Source organism: Heterocephalus glaber, unplaced genomic scaffold (assembly GCF_053883595.1).
Source record: "Heterocephalus glaber isolate CG9 unplaced genomic scaffold, H.glaber_assembly_v1.0 deba00001494, whole genome shotgun sequence".
Lineage (NCBI taxonomy): Eukaryota > Metazoa > Chordata > Mammalia > Rodentia > Bathyergidae > Heterocephalus > Heterocephalus glaber.
In genome coordinates this window covers 29,485-51,101 of record NW_028258318.1, presented here as the reverse complement: position 1 = coordinate 51,101, position 21,617 = coordinate 29,485, and the positions used below count along the sequence as shown (strand labels likewise).

At 43.8% G+C, this 21,617-nt stretch overlaps 1 pseudogene; it reads right to left on the bottom strand.

The window, feature by feature from the left end:
• Positions 1-3,377: 3,377 nt before the first annotated feature.
• LOC147825759 (N-acetyltransferase 8F1-like) lies at positions 3,378-21,596 on the bottom strand (annotated as a pseudogene).
• Positions 21,597-21,617: the final 21 nt, after the last annotated feature.

Here is a 21,617-nt window from a genome sequence, read left to right as displayed (position 1 = left end):
TAGAAACTGTCTAATTTCTTCTTTAATTTCCTCTGTGACCCATTGGTTGTTCAGGAGTGTGTTATTCAATTTCCATGTGTTTGTGGGAGTTTTGCAGTTTCTTATGTTATTGATCTTTAATTTTATTGCACTATGGTCTGATAAAATACAGGGGATAACTTCAATTCTTTTACATTTACTTAGATAGGTCCTATGAACTAGTATGTGATCTATTTTGGAGAATGACCTGTGTGCAGCTGACAATAGTGTGTATGCTGATTTTGTGGGGAGGAACACTCTGTAAACATCTATTAAGTTCATTTGTTCAATAGCTTGGTTCTGTCCTAGAATTTCATTATTAATTTTTTGTCTAGATGATCTGTCTATTTGTGATAGAGGGGTATTGATGTCCCCCACTACAATTGTATTAGTGCTTATTTGGTTTTTCATGTCCATTAATATTTGTTTTGTATAGTTGGGGGCATTTGTATTTGGTGTATTTATGTTTAGGATTATCATCTCTTCCTTTTGGATTTTTCCCTTCACAAGGATGTAGTGACCATCTTTGTCTCTCTTAATTATTTTTGGTTTGCAATCTACTTTGTCTGTAAATAAGATTGCTACCCCTGCTTATTTCTGGGTTCCTGTAGAGTGGAGAACTGTTTGCCATCCTTTTACTTTCAGCCCATGAATTTCCTTTCAAGTTAGGTGTGTTTCTTGTATAGAGCATATTGCTGTATTTTGTTTCTTAATCCATTCTGTCAGTCTGTTTCTTTTGATTGGTGAATTGAGGCCATTACCATTGATAGTTATAATTGATAGATATTGACTCATTCTCATCATGACGTTTTACCATTTTTGGCTCTTTTATTTCTTATTTCCCCCCCTTCCCCTTTAGTGTCTTGCCTTACCTGATGGCTTCCCTCTGTTGGGCATCATGGAGTGGTGACATTCATTTTCTTTTCCTAGGATATTGTTTAAAATTGGAGTGCTGGTTTGGTGTTCATGAAATTTCTCAGGTGTTCTTTGTTGTGGAAGTATCTAATTTCCCTATTGATTCTGAAAGATAATTTTGCAGGATACAACAGTCTAGGTTGGAAGTTATTTTCTTTTAGGGCTTGAAATACTTCACTCCAGGCTCTCCTTGATTTGAGGGTCTGTGGTGAGAAGTCTGCTGTGATTCTGATGGGCTTTCCTTTATAGGTGATTTGTTTCTTTTCCCTAACTGCCTGTAGGATTTTGTTCTTCTGTTGAGTTTCTGGGATCTCGACTATTATATGTCTAGGTGTAGATTTTTTTTATCATGGCTGGGTGGAGTTGTGTATGCCTCACTTATCTGTATGTCCAATTCTCCACCTCTGTCCTGGAAGTTTTCTACTATTACTTCTGTGAACAGTTTTTTAAAATGTCAATTGTACTTTCTCCTGTTTTTTCGTGGACTCCTATCAGTCCTATGTTATTCTTCTTTGCATCATCTAGCAGTTCCTGGATTGATTTCTCATGGTCCCTTACTATCTTTAAGAAATCTCTGTTTTCATGGTCCTTCACTGCAATCCTGTCTTCTATATCTGATATTCTGTCTTCAGATTCTCTTAATATGCTCTGCATGCTTTCAATGGAGTTTTTAATCTCCTGAATATCTGTTTGAATCTGTTTCATGGATTCCATTTCTTTCTTATGTTGGGCGATCATGATTTCCATTTCTTTCTTTTGCTGGGCATTCCTGGCTTCCAGCATTTTTTTGAGCTCATCTATTTTCTCATCTGTTTCTGTTCTAGATCCTCTAATCATGTCTTTCATGCTGCTCACCATCTCTGTAGTTATCTGGGAGATTATTTCTGCTTTGAATTTTTCTAGACCCTCATTCATCTGTTTCATTACTGTCAGGTAAAAGGCCAAAGACCAAGACCAGACCAGGTGACAACAAGCCTTTATTAGGGGAATAGATCTGCTGGGCTGTCTCTGAACAAAGGAGAGACAAAAGCAATATGGCTGGGGCAGGGAGAGTCTTTTATAGAGGCTGGGGTGGGGTTTGTAGGGGCTGAGGCAGGGTTGAGTGAGGTAGTGACTAGGGAATGGAGGAGTGTGTGATGTCACTAGGTGGTAGGAGGTGAGCAAGTATTAGGTTACTCTCTAGGCGGGAACAGGGGCATGCTGGGAAGAAGGGTTTGTTCTTTGGTGGGAGCAACCATCTTGGCATGATGTCACACAGGGGAGGGGGCAAGGCATGATAGGAAGAGGGCAGCTACTATACATAATAGCTGCTGAGGTAGTGGGAGATCTATCAGTTACTTCCTGTGCTATCAGTTCAGGGTGTCCAGGTGGTTGATTATCAGACTTTTCCACCTTATTTCCCCCAGAATTTGCCTTTTGTGGGGTGGAATCCTGAGTTTGTGCCTTGCTTAAATGTCTTCTCATTTTTGTTTTTGGTACTGTCCTTGGTTTAATTCCTGGGGTGATATTTCAAAATTGCTTAATGTATGTATCTTTGTTGCTTGTGCTTAAAACCCTTGTGGAATGATTGCTTTTTGAGGTGTCTTCCAGATATAGCTGGCCTTTAGGTTTTGAGACTCTAATGACTCTGAGGCTATTTCATTTTCATTATACCAGGAAGGACAACTGATTAGATCAATCACAACATCTTAGCCCAAATGATACAATCAGCAATACCATAACATCAAACGCAGCTTAGAAAATGACAATTTGTGGTAGTTATTAATCTATCACATTTAACTGTGTAAATTAAATCAAATCCGAGGACCAACCCAACATATGTTTATAGTGAATAAACTCTTCAATATAGCATGTTTACCGTTTGGGATGGGGAGTTAGAAGGAGTTGGGGAGGGAGGGACAGGTAGAAAGATCAGGAAAGATTAGCAGTGAGGCCAGAAGACACAGGAAGATCACACAAACTCTAAGAAATTGTTAAAGGCAAGAGGAAAAGGTGGAATGAAAGAACAAAGACTTGAACAGAACCACCTAACCACAATAGGGACATTAGATACTGTATTTACTTTCCTTTGAAACTGATGATAGTCAGGAGAAGGAAAAAGAGAAGAAAAGAAAAATAAAGGAGAAAGCTGAATTCAATCCAGAAAGGAACAAATAGGGAGATGAAGAGCAATGTCAGACAGTGAGAGAATGAGGGGGGGGGGGGATAAAACAAAGAAAAAAGAGAAAAGTAAAAATTTGAAAAGAGTAGAAAAAAGTAAAACTTAAGAATTAAAAATAAGAGAAAATAAATTTTTTCTTTTTTGCAAATAACAAAAAATAAAAATGAAGGGCCTCCTTCAGGGTATGTCTCTGCTGTCACAGTAGGCAACGTAGGCAGCCGTGTGCATATACAAGTCAATGAGTCTCAGCAAGCCAGTAGCAGACCTGTGAGATTCAAGCAGATTTCTGGCTGCTAGTCCCAAGTTGAGCTCCCTGTTCTCTTGCAGGGTTGAACTCTGCAAAATTCTACTGCAGGTTCCAGTTGCCCTTCCCCTGAAGATAGTACAGGTTCCGATGGGAGGTGATGATCCCTCCAACTTACCAAGTACGGTGGTCTGGTGTGCCTTTATTGTAGAGATTCTCTTTACTTTTCTGCTGAGCTTCAGTTTTCATCAAGGAGCCTGAGAGGCCCTCTTTCTGTTGCTAATTTCTGCTGTATCTTGTGACGCTCAGGACAAGGGCATTTATAATCCCCTGTGACTCTGTAGTGTGGAACCAGGTAGCAAAAGAGCCAGGAGGCCAGAGGCGGGGGGCGGGCACGAAGGATGACGGGGGGCTGTGTGTGGGGGGGGAGCAGGCCTGAGCCTGCAGATGCCCACTTGGCTAAGCGGGACATGGGAAGTAGCAGGGGCTCCAAGCCGAGCCTGGGTCCTCACCATGTCATGGGCGGAGCCCAGAACAGGGGGAGGGGCTTTATGCTGCTTGGATCCTCAGCTTTTGCCAGTTGGTCATGCTGAGCAGAGCTCGGGATGGAGCAGGGGCTCCAAACTGCCCCTGGGTCCTGATTGTCTAGTACTCCATTTCATTAAAAAAAAATCAAAACATTTTCTTCATCCAGTCTCCAACTGATGGGCATTTGGGCTTCTTCAAAGTTTTAGCTATTACAAATTGTGCTGCTATGAACATAGGTGTGCATATATCACTGTGATATGATTCTTTCAGTTCTTTGGGGAAGACACCCAGAAGGGGAATAGCTGGGTCAAATGGGACTTCCAGTCCTAGTTCTTTGAGGTATCTCCATACTGATTTCCACAGTGGTTGCACCAGTCTACATGCCCACCAGCAGTGGAGCAGGGTTCCTCTTTCCCCACAGCCCCACCAGAATTTGTGATTGGTTGATTTCATGATAGCAGCCATTCTTTCTGGAGTGAGGTGGAATCTCAGCGTTGTTTTCATTTGCATCTCTTGAATGACCAGTGATGTTGAACATTTTTTCATTTTTTCATTTTGCCATTTCTACTTTGTGTGAGAAATGTCTGTTCATTTCAGATGCCCATTTTTGGATTGGATCTTTAAATTTGGGAGGTCTGATTTTTTAAAGTTCTTTATAGATTCTAGATAGTAGACCTTTGTCTGAGAGACTGCTGGTGAAAATTTTTCCCCACATTGTGGGTTGTCTCTTCATGGTGCTGGTGGTTTCTCTTGCTGTGCAGAAGCTTTTTAGTAAGAAGAGATCACACTTGTTGATTTTTTTCTGCTAGTTCATGGGCAACTGAGGTTTTGTTCATAAAGTCTTTTCCTACACCAATGTCTTCAAGAGTTCTATCTAACCTCTGTTCCAGCTGGTTCAGCATTTCTATTTTAATATTTAGATCTTTAGTCAATTTCCACATTAGTTTAGTGCATGGTGAGAGACATAGGTTTACTTCTAGTCTTTGACAAGTTGAAACCCAATTTCTCCAGCACCATTTATTAAAGAGGCTATCTTTCCTCCAGTGAGGTTGTTTGGCTCCTTTGTAAAAGATGAGGTGGCTGAGTGTGTCTGGAGTTGTTTCTGCATCTTCTAATCTGTTCCCCCAGTCCTCAGGTCTGTTTCTTTCCCAGTACCATGCTGTTTTTTTATCACCATAGCCTCATAGTATAGTTTCAAGTTGAGGGTTGTGATACACTCTATCTTGTCTTTATTGCTTAGAAGTGCTTTGGCTATTCTGGGTCACTTCTTGTTCCAAATGAATTTTTGGATTGTTTTCTCAAGGTCTATGAAGTATGCTGCTGGAATTTCAATTGGGATTGCACTGAATCTATATACAGTTTTGGAAGTATGGCCATTTTCACTGTGTTGATCCTTCCTACACAGGAGCAAGAGATCTCTTTCTATTTTCTGATATCGTCTTCAATCTCTCTTTTCAAAGTACTATAGTTTTCAGAGAAGAGGTCTTTGATTTATTTGGTTAGGTTGATTCCTAGGTATTTCAGTTTATTGGATGCTATTGTGAAAGGAATTGTTTGCCCTATTTCTCTCTCAGTGAGTCTGTTGTTCGTGTAGAGGAAAGCTATTGATTTGTGTGTGTTGACCATGTATCCAGCTACTTAACTGAATTTGGTTATTAAGTCTAGAAGACTATTGGTGGAGTTCTTGGGGTCTTCTACATAGAGTATCATGTCATCTCCAAATAATGATAATTTGAATTCTTCATTTCCTATCTTTATTATTTTTATTCTTTCTCTTGTCTAATTGCAGTGGCTAATGTTTCCAAAACTATATTGAACAGGAGTGGTGATAGTGGACATCCTTGTCTTGTTCCTGATTTTAGTGTGAAGGATTTCAGTTTTTGACCATTTAGTATGATATTTGCTGTTGTCTTTTCATAGATGGCTTTTATCAGATTGAGGTAGAGACTGTCTATTCTGATTTTTTGTAGGGTTTTTATCATAAATGTGTGCTGGTTTTTGTCAAATGCTTTTTCTGCATCTATTGAGATGATCATGTATGGTTTTTGTCCTTGGCTGTATGGATAGTGTATTACATTTATTGATTTGTGTATGTTGAACCATCCCTGCATCCCTGGGATGAATCTCACTTGGTCAGGGTGTATGATCTTCTTGATGATCCTCTGCATTCTATTTGCCAGTATCTTATTAAGGATTTTGGCATCTATGTTCATTAGTGAGATTGGCCTATAGTTCTCTTTTTTGGTTAGGTTTTTCTCTACTTTGGGGATCAAGGTGATGCTTGCTTCCAGGGATGAATTTGGGAGTATTGCTTACCTTTCAATTTCATTGAAGAGTTTAAGCACTAGTGGCAGTAGTTCCTCTCTAAATGTCTTGTATAATCCAGCAGTGAAACCATCAGGACCCTGGCTTTTCTCAGTTGGTAAGTTTTAATTACATTTTCAATTTCATTGCTTGATATTGGGTTGTTTAGAATTTTTAGGTCTTCTTCATTCAACTTTGGTAATTCATATGTATCTAGGTACCTGTCCATTTTTTCTGTGTTTTCCATCATAACGGCATATAGGTTCTCAAAGTAGGTATTGATAATCCTCTGGATTTCTGCTGGGTCCATTGTAATTTCACCCTTTTCATTCCTAATTGTATGGATTTGGGCCTTTTCTTTCCTTTTTCTGATAAGGTTGGCTAATTTTGTTGATTCTTTCAAAGAACCAACTCTTGGCTTCCTTGATTTCTTTATCATTCTCTTAGTCTCCATTCAATTGATTCATGTTCTGCTCTTTATAATTTCCTTCCTTGTATGAGCTTTGGGTTTGTCCTGTTCTTCTTTTTCTGGAAGCTTGAGGTTCAGCATCAGGTTGTTTAATAGGGCTCGCTCTGTTTTCCTAATATGAGTACTCACTGCTATGAATTTCCCTCATAAGACTGCTTTCATTGTGTCCCACAGATTCTGATATGTTGTCATTGTCATTTAATTGAAGGAACTGCCTGATTTCTTCTTTAATTTCCTGTGTGACCCATTGGTTACTCAGAAGTGTGCTGTTCAATTTCCATGTGTTTATGAAAGTTTTGTAGTTTCTTTTGCTGTTGATCTCCAATTTCATTGCACTCTGGTCTAATATACAGGGGATAACTTCAATTCCTTTGCACTTACTTAAACTCATTTTATGAGCAAGTATGTGGTCTATTTTGGAGAACGACTCGTGCAGGTGAAAAGAGTATGTATTCTGATTGTGTGGGGTGGAACAGTCTGTAAATATCTGTTAAGTTCATTTGTTCAAGAATTTGACTGAGTTCTAGTATTTCATTACTTATGTTTTGTCTAGTTGATCTATCTATGTATGACAATGGGGTATTGAGTTCCACCCCTAGTATTGTATTACTGTATATATGACTTTTCATGTCCATTAGTATTTGTTTTATATAGTTTCACACACTAGTGTTTGGTGCATAGATATTTATGATTGTCATCTCTTCCTCTTGGATTCTTCCCTTTACAAGGATGTAGTGTCCTTCTTTGTCTCTCTTCATTGGTGTTGGTTTGAAATCCACTTGATCTGCAAAGAGGATAGCTACTCCTGCCTTTTTTTCAGGTTCCTGTCACATGGAGTATTGTTTTCCACCCTTTAACTTTCAGTCTATGAGTTTCTTTTTGAATTGAGTGTGTTTCTTGTATGCAGCATATTGTTGGATCTTGCTTCTTGACTCATTTTGCCAGTCTATTTCTTTTGATTGGTGAGTTGAGACCATTCACATTGATGGTTATAACTTATACCTATTGAGTTATCATTGTCATGTGTTTTTCTTATTGTTGATTTCTCCCCCTTTGCATTCAATTCCTTGTCATGCCTGGTGGATTCATTCTGCTGAGCTTCCTGGGGTTGTGATCCTCATTGTCTTTTCCTAGGATATTGTCTAAAATTCTTTGGAGTGCTGGTTTGGTATCCATGAAGCTCCTAAGGTGTTCTTTGTCATGAAAGTATCTTATTTCTCCATCAATTTTGAAAGATAGTTTTACAGGGTACATCAATCTGGGTTGGAGGCTGTTTTCCTTTAGGGCTCAAAATGCATCACTCCAAGGTCTTCTTGCCTTGAGGGTGTGCACTGAGAAGTCTGCTGTGATTCTGATGGTCTTTCCTTTGTATGTGATTTGCTTCTTTTCTCTGTAGAATTTTGTTCTTCTGTTGGCTTTCTGGAAATTTAGCTATTATATGTTTATGTGTAGATTTTTTTTTGATCAAGTTTAGTTGGAGTCCTATATGCCTCACTTATCTGTATGTCAAGTTCTGTTTCCCTGCTTGGGAAGTTTTCTGCCATTACTTCTGTGAACTGTTATTTTATGTCATCTGCACTCTCTCCTGTTTCTTCATTGACTCCAATAAGTCTTACGTTATTCTTCTTTGCATCGTCTAGTAGCTGCTGGATTGCTTTCTCATGATTCCTTGCATTTTTAAAGCAATTTTTCTCTTCGTGGTCAGTAATTGCAATCTTATCTTCTGTATCTGAAATTCTGTCCTCACATTGGCTCATTTTGCTGCATAGACTTCAGTGGAGTTTTTAACCTCCTGGAAATCTGTTTGCATCTGTTTTATGGATTCCATTTGTTTCCTATGTTGGGATGCCATGATGTTTCTCAGATCCTCATTTTTTTAATCTGTGTCCATGCTAGATTTATTAATCATGTCTTGCACTATGGGCTCAGTCTCTGCTGTTATCAGAGAAATTATTTCTGTTTTCATTTTTTCCAGGTCCTCTTTCATTGCCAGTTCGGGGAGTCCAGGTGGTTGAGTATCAGATTGTTCCATCTCATTTCCCTTTGGGGTTGCTTTAGTTGATCTGGAAGTCTGGTTTTGACATTTGTTTACATGTCTTCTCATTTCAGCGGGGAGGGCAATTTTGTGATGCTGACACCCAGGTGGCTCACCTCCTCAGCACTGGGGGTGGTGGTATGGTGGCCTGAACATCTCCTCCTCAGGGCTGGAAGCAGCTCTGCTCCTCAACACTGGGGGTGGTGGTATGGTGACCCAGAAGGGCTCCTCCTCAGTGCTGCGGGCGGCTCTGCTCCTTGGCACTGGGAGTGGTGCTCAGGAATTGTGGGTTCTTGATAAGGCTTGAGTCAAGCTGACTGGCATGGAGGAGGAAATGTTGAGGCCTTTGGTCCCAGTGGTATTTGGAATCTCACCAGGAATGTGGCAAAAAGCTTCCAAGTGGTTCAATCATCTGTGTGAGGGTCAGCTGGCATGATTGCACAGGGTGTGCTCCATCTGACCTTTCAGTAGAGGGAAGATATATGTTAGGTTGGGAGAGGACCCACAGAATTGCCAGAACTTGGTTGAGGTGTGCTTGGACTCACGAATTCTGCAGGTCAGCCTGTGGGACTGGAGGACCCAGCAATAGGCTCCAGAGCCCCATAGTGCACCTAGTGTTAGAGCACCCTAGTGTTAGAGATGAAGTAGCTGGGAAGAGGTCCAGTCCTGTGAATATCTACACAACCCAAGTCCCTACTCACCCTTTTACTGGGGGTTCCAGGATGACATAGTCAAGACAAGGCAGCTATGGTTCTGTAGTCCTGGAGCCTTTGGGGACCAGGCTGAGTCTAGTATAGATTCCAAAAGTGACAGATCTGGGAATCAGTTCTTCAACGTCCTTTCTTCCAGGATACACAAGAACACACCTTCTCTTGACTCCCCTTAGTCATGGTGCCAACATGACTGGGTCCAACCAGCATGAGGGTTCAACTCATCTTTGTCTCCTCATGCAAACATCCTCTACTTCATGCTCACCTGCCTTCCTGCTCTTTGCATGCACTGTGAACTAGAGAAGATGCAGCACACCACTGCCAAAGTCTCCTCACAGGACTGAATCCTAGCCTCTTGCTATGTGACTGGAGCTCTTCTACTATACATTTGGCTCCATCTCTCCCCTACAGATGGGATGTTTCAAATGTGACACCTGAAAGGGTTTGGAAAAGCCTTTTGCACCTGTCTGCTTTTGTTTGAACTCTTCTTTAGGAACCTTGAGCCCTGCCTCAGTTAGGCTGCTGGAACAAGATGAAGCCCTGATGCCTAGCACTTCGGCCAACCCAGGACATTTGGACAGATGTCCTGAGACCAGTAAGCTCCCAGCCAAACCCAGCAGAAACTGCTGGCCCACAACTTCTGAGAAAATGTGTGTCTATTATTGTGATGTGGTTGTTTCTAAAGCAACATTATCATGGCACTAGAAAAATGAAACAGGGGCAATGCACAAAGACAGAATGGAGAAGAGTTGTCATTGGATGCAAACCACCAGCACACATGCTGGACTCAGATAAAGACAAGCAATAAGATTTTATGGTTTGTAACACAGAAATGTCATAGTTTGCTTGTTTCTGCAGCAGACTCAATCCGATTCTGATGAATACACAAGGAAATAGATTACAGGTCTCTATCTGGAACTGAAGGTGGTATACTACATGAAATACAGGAATATCTGTTAGCCTCTAGATTATATTCACAAAGTAATGGCCAGTCTTCTGGAATGTGCATGTGCAGATAGAGGGTTAGGGTTAGGGTTAGAGAACTTGTCCCAAGTACAACTTCATCATAGCTCTGGTCTCAGGCAAACTGGAGGATATCTTGACCAGCCAGGGCTTTTGCTATTCCCTCACCTCCATACTTCATGGCTACTGAGAGATGAAACAGCTGCAACCACTTCTTTCCCAGTGGGGGATTCTTCACTGGCACAGCACACACAGTGCCCACCACATGCCCTCCAGATTCAGCCACCCAGAATCAGGAGCCACATGCATGCAGGTAGGATTTGGTGATGTTGGCCAGGTCTGTGTGCAAACATGTGGCCACATACTGCTTCCAGGGGTGACTGGCAAGGAAACACAAGAAGAGGAGCAGAGTGAGGCTAGACATGATTGACAAGAGCCAGAGACCAGGAAGGAGCAGGGAGAGCAGCACCCCAAGTTCAAGCAGGAGGGTTCCAGGCAGCATCCTATATGGCAGAAAGTGGCAGGGACAAGCTTAGCCATACCTCTGGAAAACAAAACCAGAACTGCTTTTCAGCCACTTTCCTTGGTATTTGTGGATGTAATAAGGAGTTATGTTGACATTTCTGGGTCCAAAATCTAACAGTTCAAGACAGACAGAGAAGAGAGAGGAAGTCATGTGAGTACTCCACCATTCTCGGTCACCCAGGCACCATGAATACTTTGTTCAGTGTGTCTTTCTTTTGTCACTCCAAAGGAAGAAGCCCACCACCAATGGGAGGTGAGGGCCAGAAACATGTTATTGGAACCCTAGTTCTTCCCATTTTTAGCTGTATGACCTTTGACACATCACTTAATCTCTCTGAGCCTGCGTTTATCTGTTGAACAGGGTAAAAAAAACCTGCCTTCTAGAATTGTTTGAGGATTTACTAGAATAATTTACAAGAAATCCCCTCCCCTCCAACTCCTTTACCCTATTACAGATTCTTTGAACCTGTTGGCATGTGTGGCAGGCAGATCTTGTGTCTCTAGTGCTTGGCCCCTTCCTAAGGTCCATGTGTTTCATAAATCCTGTATTGTCCAGCAGGAAATGCAGCTAAGCTTCTTTCCTCCAACATTGAAAGTGGCGGATGCTGATAAGGTAAAAAGTGGAAGTACCAAAGTGCCCTAATTTTGAGATTGCTAAGAAAATTTGGATCTTTGGGCCCATACTGAGAGGCCTAAATATGTACTCATGTCCTCTCACAGAGCCAAGAGGGTCCAGGGTGGCAGCCTTCAGCTTCCAACTGACTTGCATTACAGACTGTGTAGGGCCACCCCTCTTCTTGGGAAAAGAATTGGGTGCAACCTCATTGGCAAGCTCATGAATATTTATAAATCATAAATTAAAAAGTCAAGGAGTAGGAAAGTGGCAGAGAAAGGAGCTTTCACTGTTGTGATCCCTGGGGAAATACCCTGTACAGAGACACAGGATTTGGAACAGCTCAAGGGTACTCACCCGCATGAGAGGCCTGGACCTCTCTTCCTGTTTCCTTCAGATCTCTCTCAGCAACTATCATGAGACACACTAAGCCCTGTGCACACTCTACCATGGTGTCCTACACATACTTGGTAGAAGCATTGAAACTGTGCCACTTACCTTGGGCTCTCTTATCATAGGCCAGGGTTCAGGTCTCCTGGCTCAGCACCAAAGTCTTTCACAGCTGCACTTCTCCTGGAAGTATCAGGTAATTCAGACTCAGCCACCCAGACACATAAACCTCATACACCTTCTCCATTCATTCCCTCAGCAACCAGGTGGATGCCCCTGCTGTGCTGAAAGTGTCCTGTGTAGCCCCCAGCACTGCTGATGTCTAGATGACAGGTTCCAGACAGTGGGCAGCCATCAAGAGTCCTGATGGTGACTTAGAGCCAGTACCATATGTTTCTTACACATTTTAGCTGAGCATACACCTCACTAAGACAGGCAAAGCAAAACAGAAGGGCAAATCCCGCACAGTGGAAGTCTCCTCTATGGAAGGATTGCTTCCCATTCACAATTCACAAATTATTCACATCTGCCCACAATCAAAACCCATGTAGACCAGTGAATGTATTGGCTCCTCTCTCTCTCTCTCTCTCTCTCTCTCTCTCTCTCTCTCTCTCTCTCTCTCTCTCTCCCTCCCTGGAGCAGAAGGACAGCAGAAGCCAGTCTTTCAGTCCAGGATTTTCCTCATTCTTACTGTGGGGCAAGGGACAAGTGCACACTTGGGATGAAACAGAGATGCAGAAATGCTGGGTCTTTCATGGAAGGAGCTCCTCAGGAGATTTAAGCATGTGGATGCAGGTGGAGGCCCTCCCAGCTGTGATAAGAGCCAGAAGAGGCAGATATGAGGAAGCAGGCCTCAGCAGACATTGAGGTGACCTCCTCAGGCTGAGGAGTAGAGGCCTGACCACAGCCAGGAGGAGGGCTCAGCTTTGGGGAAAGTGTCTGGCAAGATCATATTTAGGGGAGTAGGTGAGGCCACCCAGGCCTGTACATGCAGGATATGAAGTGTAGACTCTATTCCAGGAGCAAGGAAAGCCATAGACATGATTTTAGTAGGGAGTTAACATGGTATGGAGTGTATATGTATGGTCATCGCTCTGCACTTGGAGCATGAATGAGAGGGGCCTAGAATAGAAAGTTCTAATTCCAGAGGTGCATGGATGATCCTGGAAAGAAACTGGCCCCTGGGCATAGGTGTGCAGGTGCCAAAGTACCTGGTCAGAAATGCCCGTTGTGAACTGATATAGTCTATTCTGATTCCCAAGGCAGAGTCCTTGGTACATAGTGGTGTCAAGTTAAAGGAAAAGACACTTAAAAAGACGCCAAAAGGTCTTGTTTGCCCATTAATATTCATACCCATTGGCTCCTTGCTTGAATGGGGAGCTTTGTTCAGTGTTGATAAGGAGCCATATACACTAGTAGCAGCCAATTAGAGAAACACGTGGCTTGTCCATTGTGAGACAGTGAAAATGGTGAAATCTGCACCACCTGTGGGTGTGATTTAGAGCACAAATGGCAGGTGTTAGAATGATTCAGAGGAGCATGAACACGAGGAAGGGTTTTGAGATGACAGCCAGGACTGTGGCAAGAGCACCTTGGAGGACACTGGCCAGAGGCCATGTTTGGAAAGATGAGGACCTGCCTGTAGGCACTGCCTTCAGCTTCCTACTGCAAGAACAGAAGGGGCAGCAACCAGAACCTAGCGTGCTAGGTTGCTGAGCTTTCAGATCTTTGACTTCTGGTCAGAGCTCAGGGGTAGTGATTTCCATTGATTTGTCTGATATATGAGTCACCAGTGCCTATAGTCAGTGCCCTGCAGTCCAGAGAGTTTAGGCAATGGGTGCTATATACAGTACTTAAGCAGATCTGAGAAGAAGATAAAGCCCCAGAGTGTAAATACTCTGAGCCTCTGCTTCCCACAAGTCTGGTTGAACTCATGGGACAGGGAAAAGAAAGAAGATGGTTCTAAAAATGATGAACAATGGGAAAAGAATGAGAAGATTGAAGAACACATTCGAATTTTAGGACCTCTGAACTCTGTAATTTATTCATTTTGGAAATAAGGGAGATAATCTGGGTCACTTACTCCAGCTGCTTTCCAGAAGAGAGTATATTTTCCAAGTTAATATAAAACAAATTGCATCTCGACCCCTATGAAGTTATCCTGAATTCCTGGGAGAGCACACCTGCACTAATTGGTCACCATCACAGTCACCTCTGTCCCTTTTTCGGTCCCGAGCTCACATTCAGTTGGAGAGATCCCTTTCTTGGTTCCCTTTTGCATCCTTCCTCATCACTATGGAGTTCAGATTTTAAAATCTGACAGGTGTGTCCACAGGGAGAGGCTAGAGGAGGTACTCACCCGCTAGAACCATTTCCTCTCTTTTATTATGGCAAAATAATATGCAGAGGCTGATTCCCTAAAGATGTAAAGAGGACATAGAGGGACATCACAACAGAATTCATGGGCCACAGCAAATTCTGAGCCTATACAGACAGGATGAGGTAAGGGGAGGTATGGGGGGAGAAATGAGGAAAAACGCAGAAGGATTTTTTTGTTTGTTTTGTTTTGTTTTGAGACAGGGTCTCACTATGTAGTTCAGGTTGGCCTTGAGCACATTATGTAGCCCAGGCTGGCCTCAAATGCACAGTGATCCTCCTGCCTCAGCCTCCCGAATGCTGGGATGACAGGCATGCATCGCCACATCTAGCCTGTAGAAGGTTTTTAAATTATAATCCAAGGGGTTCTGGGATCAGTGACCAGAATGACACCACTCCTAGGCTGAGCTGACACTGGACAGTTCCCCTCCCTGGAGTGTTTGTGGTACAATGTTTGTTGGCCTTTGGCATCATCACAGCATGGCTTTAGGAGGGTCTTTGGTGATAATTTCTTGCTATTGGTCACACATCCATCCATGTGATTCCTCCTTCCTAAACAATTACCTCACTTTGTTCATTTATTTATTTGGATATAGATTGACAAAAATGACTCTAGTTTTATTCTGACAACTTTTACAATACATAGATTATTGAGTTGACTGATACAACTATTTTGGCGGATGGGGTGTGGGGAAAACATGTGAGTGCTTAAGCACCAATCAACCCCCAACTTCACTGCAGCCAATTTCAATTGCACAATTGAGAGGCTTAAGGGCATGCACAATAAAAACTGATTGTAAAGTTTGTTCTTTCCCTCCAGCCATGAACCTCAGTGTCCCAGGGTGAGAAGTTCCATCCACCAACACTGGGAAACCTGGGACTCAGTTCTAGGATTAGAAGCTTGGGAGTGCCTGAGAACTGACACTAACATGTCAGAGAGAACATGCCTGATCTGTAGGAGACATCCCTGCCCAGTAGTAGCAGGCTATGAGTAGCACATGCTTCTTGCCTCCCCTAAGTCGGCTATCCTGTTTTATATCAGGAGTCAGACCGAAGCCCTGCATGACTCAAATGGGCATGTCAGCTAGGAGAGTTGGGCTAGTACTGCTCCTTTGCTAATGGCTGTCACTGAGGCCTAAGTCCTGGTCAGTGAAGTGACAGGGCCCTGCTAAATTATGTGCAGCAGAGGTCAGAGTGACCCCAATTAAAATCTTTTCCCCTGAATTTTCGCTTTTCACTGACCTTGCGGGTTGCTTGCTAATTGCACCTTGTCCTAGTACCAGTTTCTTCTATACTAGCAAGATAAGCAGTGCCTACTTCCAGCAGCCTTGCCTGGTGCCATCATGCCAGGTGTTCGGTAGTAATTCACTAGATGACTTCAAAGCTCCCTAACTCCCTATTCCTTCTCATGATTGTATTCAATAAATACTGGATGTGCTTGGGGGCCTTTGTCTTTGTTGCCTAGAGCAGCACTGATCAGGACCCAAGACTCAGCTTCACTATAATAAGTCTTGTTTCCATCTATTCTTTAACCTTTTGCAGGTGTTGTGGTGGCTCACAGGAGGCTGGGACCTACTGCTGGAGTCCCCAGTGATGTTCACTTCCCTTGACCCTTACGACTGGGTCCCTGCTTCCAGGAAAGGGATAGATCATTTCTGGGCTGGAGTTGTTAGGGATACAGATGTGAAGACAGGTGATGATTTTGGGGTGGTGGTGACCCACCAGTTACAAGTTTGGGAATTCCCAAGTAGAGCAGAAGATGTATAAATGTCAGAGATCTGAGCAATGTCATAGCATATTATTTGCAGCTTACCTAAGTTGTACTGAAATTCATGGTTCATAATTTCAGGAACCTGCAGGCCAGCCTGCTTCTCCTGATGAAAATGATGGCATGGCAGCCAAACTTATGGTTTCATTGTCAACATCGGATCTTCAAGATTGAGAACTTTCAAACCAGGACATTTTGAAATGTCTTCATTTGAAGTCAATGTTTCTAGTTCATTGCAAATCACTAAATAATGGGAGGAGTCCTCAAGCCCTAAGGGAGGTAACTTGGAAGTAGGTGTTTGCAGCAGATCATGTGAAAGTGAAAACACAAGACCAGTGCCTTGGAACTAGCATGTGACTCTTAAAAATTCAGCTCTTATGTGGTGACAGTGAGGGGTTACCAACAAAGCCTCCCTAAGAGAAATAGGAAAAAGGACAACCCAGCACCTCGAGGTAACTTCATTAAAGTTCATTTTACTTCCTCACAGTTATATTTTTCTGGAAAGGATCACACAGATCTAGGCAAGCTCATTTTTTCAGTAATTAGAAAAAATAAAAACTTTCTCTTCACAGACTTTGTGTTGGGTTTGGTAATCCTGGTGGCCTGATCAGGAGTCAGGCAATACTGCTATCAGAAGCAGGAGAAATTAGAGTAAAGTTACAACTATGGGGCTGATTTGTACCTTTTTAAAAATCAAAGGAAGACATACCCCCCCCTTTTTTTCTCAGAGCATTCTAATTAGAAATCACGTCATTGTAAATGCTTCCTCTGCCCTCTTTGCCATGTTCGCAAATCTCAACTGCTAATAAGCCTCTTGCCAGCTTTACACTTGGGACTGAGGACATGCGGGCCTCTTTGAAATGGAACCATCCAGGGAGATGGTGCCCTGCCTAGGCTCTGAATAGGGACAGGCCTAACTTGGCCTCTAAGGGGCAAATTTAGCCCCTGTCATGGAGATAGGAGTCCTTTTTCCCTTTGTCTAAAGCCACTTGTTAAGGGCAGAAGGGCAAGGGGCTTGAATGAATTTAGATGGATCATGTGTGACACATGGTGCCAGCGACTCCTCTACTTGAGGACTGAGTATTGCTTGTCAGGAGTGTGTAGCATGGCTTTATGCCCTGGCTGTGTTAAGGGTGAAGTTCCTTCCTGTCTTTGCAATCTCCTAACAGATCATGATAAGCATCACACTTGGGTTTGTATTTCTTCAGTGATGAACGTGGATTCTTTCTTACAGTATCTACAGACAGGCTTTTCAGATTGGGGGTGGAGAGGTTTTATTTCTAATTCTATTGCCTAAAAGCCAGGAGCCTTCAGTGAGGATTTGTGCAACAGAAAACAATGCTAGAATACTTACTCATTCTTCATCCTTCTGGCACCTAGTCAGCCCTAGCAGAAGCTCTTAGAAGGTTCATGGGACCCCATAACTACCGGAAAGAGGAATTTAGAGCACTTGTGTTTCTGACTTTCCTGGAGCCATGTCAGTTACCTTTCTTCAGTGTCATATGTACCCATCTCCACTGTAGCTGAATTCTGGAAGCTTGGCCAGGATTACCTCGGTGCTTCTCAGAAAGGGACCCAGACTAGTTGGGGAACCAGAAAAGAGGCCCAGGGACTCCACTACAGAAGATTATATGAGTTGGAGATGATGTGTGGGATGTACTAAGGGCCTGGGGATCTTCCAGGAAGGCAAGATTTGCTTAATGTGAATGTACATCTCAAGGATGTGATGGCTTAAAGAGTCCAGAACACCATAAGCTTCAACCTGGGACAGTGGCCTGCCTGGGTGGCTCTGGGCTCACCCATGGGGTCACATTTTACACACACAATGTAATGCCCACATGCACATACACACACATGTACACATATAGGCTCTTCAGTTAAGGAGGGCAATTCAAGGGCAAATATAGATCAAGATTCATGGCAAGGGTCAAAGGCAGTGTTACTGCAGGTGGCCACAGGGGACTCTCCAAGGGCAGGGGGTGCATACCCTGATGTCCCAGTGGTCCTGCCTGCCTGCCTACAGTGATTCATTGCATTCTCCTCGACTTGTCCTACTCCCTTTGTGCCGACACATATACCCTAGAATATGAGGCCACTGCTCTTTCTGAAACCCTTCAGAAAAAGGGGCCCATGTTCCGCCAAGGATCTGGCCTATGTGATCACCTGCAGTCCAGCCTTATGAGGAGACCCTGGACACAAGCTGCCTCTGCTCTGGGCCCCCATGGATGGCTGTCCTGCACTTGGGCCACAGACATAGTCACCACTGCCCTGACCTCCCTTCCCAGGTAGGCTCCCCACACTCTCTATACACACTACACAGCATCTCAGCTTCTCCTTGCCTCAGTGTCCATGCAGAGAGCAGTGGAGGACATGCTGGTCAGGGCTACTTGTCATCCTTCACCTTCCTGGGTTGCGCAGCTCTCAATGTGGCAGTCATTCATGGCCAAGGCTTCTTGGTGTACACAGGTGTAGCTCAGGTGTGGAGGGAAGACGAGACCTCACCAGAGGATGCTCACCCTGGGACTCATTTTTGCCCTAGATCACCTGGTCCCCAGGCTTTAAGCAAATCTCCTGAACCAGTTCTACTTAGCTCCCCAAGATGACTTGCTGGATGCCCTCTCAAGTTGATGAGGAAGGTTCCTACTACAGCCCTTGTGCTAGGACTCCTTCTCAGTCTGGCTTCCTGTTATTTCATAACCTTCCAGCACACTCTAAGTGCTATAGACTTGTTTTTATATTTATTCAGTAGCCCCCCAAGAACAAGCATATTTACTCTGTGCTTTACTGTTATATGTTAAACATCAGAACAAGCTCTGTACCTAGTAGGTGTGTGTTGCATGACTAAAGCAAGAGGGATTTTTGTTATTGTTATTTTGCTTTTTGTTTTTTGTTTTCAGTACCAGGGATCGAACTCAGGACTTTGCACTTGCAAGGCAGGTGTGGTGCCACTGAGCTAAATCACCAGCCCTAACTAAAGCAAGAGTTAACCAGTTTGTGTATTCCAAGGTGCAGGAACAAGCAAGAGGCACATTTACTACAAAGTCACAGATGTTAAGCTTCAAACCAAACTCCTTCTCTTCCTGGCACTGACCTGTTCCAAGAAAATCTATTTGTATTTGTAATTTCACATTCTGAAAACAGGCCCTGAATTGCTTATACCTCATGCTCCACACTGAGATGATAAACACTGAAAGTGGAACTTCCTATGGGACCAAACATGGATTTTAGAGTCAAACAGGATGGGGTTCGAACCCTGGCCTCGCTTTCAGGTATTTCTTGTTCAGATTTCTGTTGCTAACTTGTACAGCTAGAGTCAAAGTGGTTCCTCCCACTGCCTCTGGGCAGCAGCTACTCTATTCCTAAGAAAACCTATCAACATCTTACCTCTCTCTCTCAACCTTGCAAGTCTGGAAACAACTGAACTCTTCTCTTTTCTCATTTTGTGAGATGAAATCTACATTAACATAAACTAAACTTTTTTAAAGTGTAAAACTCTGTGGCATGTGCCAAATTCTCCATGTTGTACCCTACTTCCTTCTTCAAGTCCCAAAATACTAGCATCAGCCCAAGAAGAAGCATGTACTCCCACAGCCATCTTTCCCCACTTCTCGCCAACTCCTGCTGAACTCCAGTCTGGACAACTTGTCTTGGATTTCCTTAGGTTGTATCAGATCTCATAGCAGAATTTCTTCCTTCTCAGTAGACAATTTATGAGGTTCCCTTTGATCTTTGGGCCCCTTCTGTGACCCTATCATGCCCTCCTCCAAATCTTAGGGCCAGCGCAGGGCACTCCCTCCCTGGTTGTGAGTGATGACCAGGTCTGGGAGCCTGGACCAGTTCAGCACACTCCTGACCACTTCATCCTAGTAGCTTCCTCCTGTGTTGCTGCAGAAGGAATCTGTCCAGTATGAACATTTTGCTATTAATATTACTCTTGGGGACCATAAGATTGGTTTCCACCTTGTTTGTAACAAGCATCCTGGCAATGTGGTAGCAGGTGTATGGATACACTGAGAGAAACAAAGGTCTAAATTCCAATGATGACCAGACTGCAAACAGGATGAAGTGCTTCCTCCTCTCACAAGTTATCTTTCCACCAGGTTCTCCCTCCCCCTTAGGTAAAAACTGTAGTTGCCGAACCCACCGAACAGTGGGAAGGGGTGGAGACAGGATCAATATTCCAGGCCAAGGGATCAGCATACTATGAGGTCTACAGCAGAATGAGGGACCCAGAGCAGCTGGCTGAGGTGGGAGTCCAGGGGCTGGAGCAAGGGGAAAGCAGGCTGCAGAGCTGAAGCTGGGTTCCCAGGAGCAGAGGCCCCATCCCTGGAGGCAGCATCCAACAGTTAGGAGTGGGAGCATTGGATGGCCTTCCCAGTGCCCAGGCTATCCCATCACATTACTGGGACAGAATTTACATTCTGATCCTTTATGGCCACTCAGCACTTCTGGTCTCTGACCCCAGAAGGACCTGACTACTTCTGTCTGGACTGAGTAAAACAATTTTCTTTGATTGACGAAATGTTGCAAAGCACAGGAACCATCCTGGCCTCCTCCCTCATATCCCAACCCAACCACATCCCCATGGAGAACTGTTCCTGCAGCCTTACTGGCCGAGGAGAGCCAAGAGACTCCACAGCTTCTTCCCACCACACAGGGGCTGTCCACAGCCTCACCAGTAAGTAAGAAACTGGAACCAGCACTCTGAAGGCAAGTGACATCTGATGTGAACAATGGTTGGGGTGGAAGGGAAGGAGGAATCTGAGAACAGGTGTGTGAAGGGTATAAATGGTTTAGTTTATAGAAGCACATTGAAGGCAGGTTTGAGAGGACAGACTAGCAGAGGGACCTACAGGTGGCATCGAGTCAGGCCCAACCAGAACAACATGGAAGAGGTCTTGTAGAGGCCCAGGGTCCTGGCAACAAATCACTCACATTGAGAATCAATGCATGAGCATAGCAAGTTTTCCCGGTGGGTGAAATGGGCCTGTGACAAGTCCAGATACCAGGATCAGGCAGAATTAGCCCATCTGAGTGAAGAGGAGACACACCAGGGATGCTCAGTATTGCTCAGTGTTACGAGTTGCTGTCCAAGAAGATGGGAACAGGAACTCAGCCTCTGTGTTAGGAGGACCAGTGAGAGACTTCAGACATTCACAGGGCACCCTGGTTTTGGAATGAATCAGCTGGAAAAAGATGACAGTCCTGAAAACATCTGCACAGACTCACATCCCAAGTCACCCTTGTACTGGGGGCTTCAAGGATGACATAGACCTGAGGCTCTTACACATTTTGGAGTTCCGAGTTTTGGGGACAGAGGAATGAGGCATGCTGTGTCCCAATGGTGGCAGAACTGGGACTCTCACCACTTCTACATTCTCTTACTGAAAAAGTAGAAACACTCCTTGCCAGATCTCCCTCCCCCAAGTCACTGTCACTGACGCATATGAATCACAAGGCCACACCCTGCCCCTTTGCTCTGAGACTGTTCAGCTTCTCTATGCAGCTGGCTCCATTCTCCCATGAGGCTGTGATGGCTCCCGGTAGAAAACCTCCAGGCACCTGGCATAGCCTTTATTCCTTTCTGCTTGCACTTTG